The following is a 569-nucleotide window of genomic DNA, read 5'->3' as shown; positions in this document are numbered from 1 at the left end:
TTTAGTCAATGAGATTGGTATGGGTGGCTGTATAAACACCCAAATCTAATCAGACGCATTGCCACCGAGTTGATTATGACTCACAGTGACTATACAGGACAGAATAGAACTGCCTCATTGGGTTTCCAAAGCTGTAAATCTTTACGAAAGTAGATTGCCTCATCTTCCTCCCGAGGAGCAGGTGGTGGGTTTGAACCACTAACCTTCAAGTTAGCAGCCAAATGCCTTACCCACTGCGCCACCAGATCTCCTTGGCTATATATACAAGGGCCTACATAATGTGCTGTATAAAATGCCTTAGGCACTATGCCACCAGAGCTCCTTATATAATGTGCTAAGAAGCTCTAGTGGTGTAGTGGGTAAGGCATTTGGGTGCTAACCAAAAAACGTCAGTGCTTCAAACCCCCAGTTGCTCCATGGAAGAAAGATAAGGCAGTCTACTTCTGCAAAGATTTACAACCTTGGAAACCTAATGGAGGTCACTATGAGCTGGAATCCACTTGAGTGCAGTGAGTTTGGTCTTTTGGTTCTATATAATGTGCTAGGGAGAAAAGATCCAAGATTCAAAC

Source organism: Orycteropus afer, unplaced genomic scaffold (assembly GCF_000298275.1).
Source record: "Orycteropus afer afer isolate SDZICR_OR568_19922 unplaced genomic scaffold, OryAfe1.0 scaffold00674, whole genome shotgun sequence".
Taxonomy (NCBI): domain Eukaryota; kingdom Metazoa; phylum Chordata; class Mammalia; order Tubulidentata; family Orycteropodidae; genus Orycteropus; species Orycteropus afer.
The sequence above is the reverse complement of the archived record's forward strand: the minus strand, read 5'-3'. Positions refer to the sequence as shown.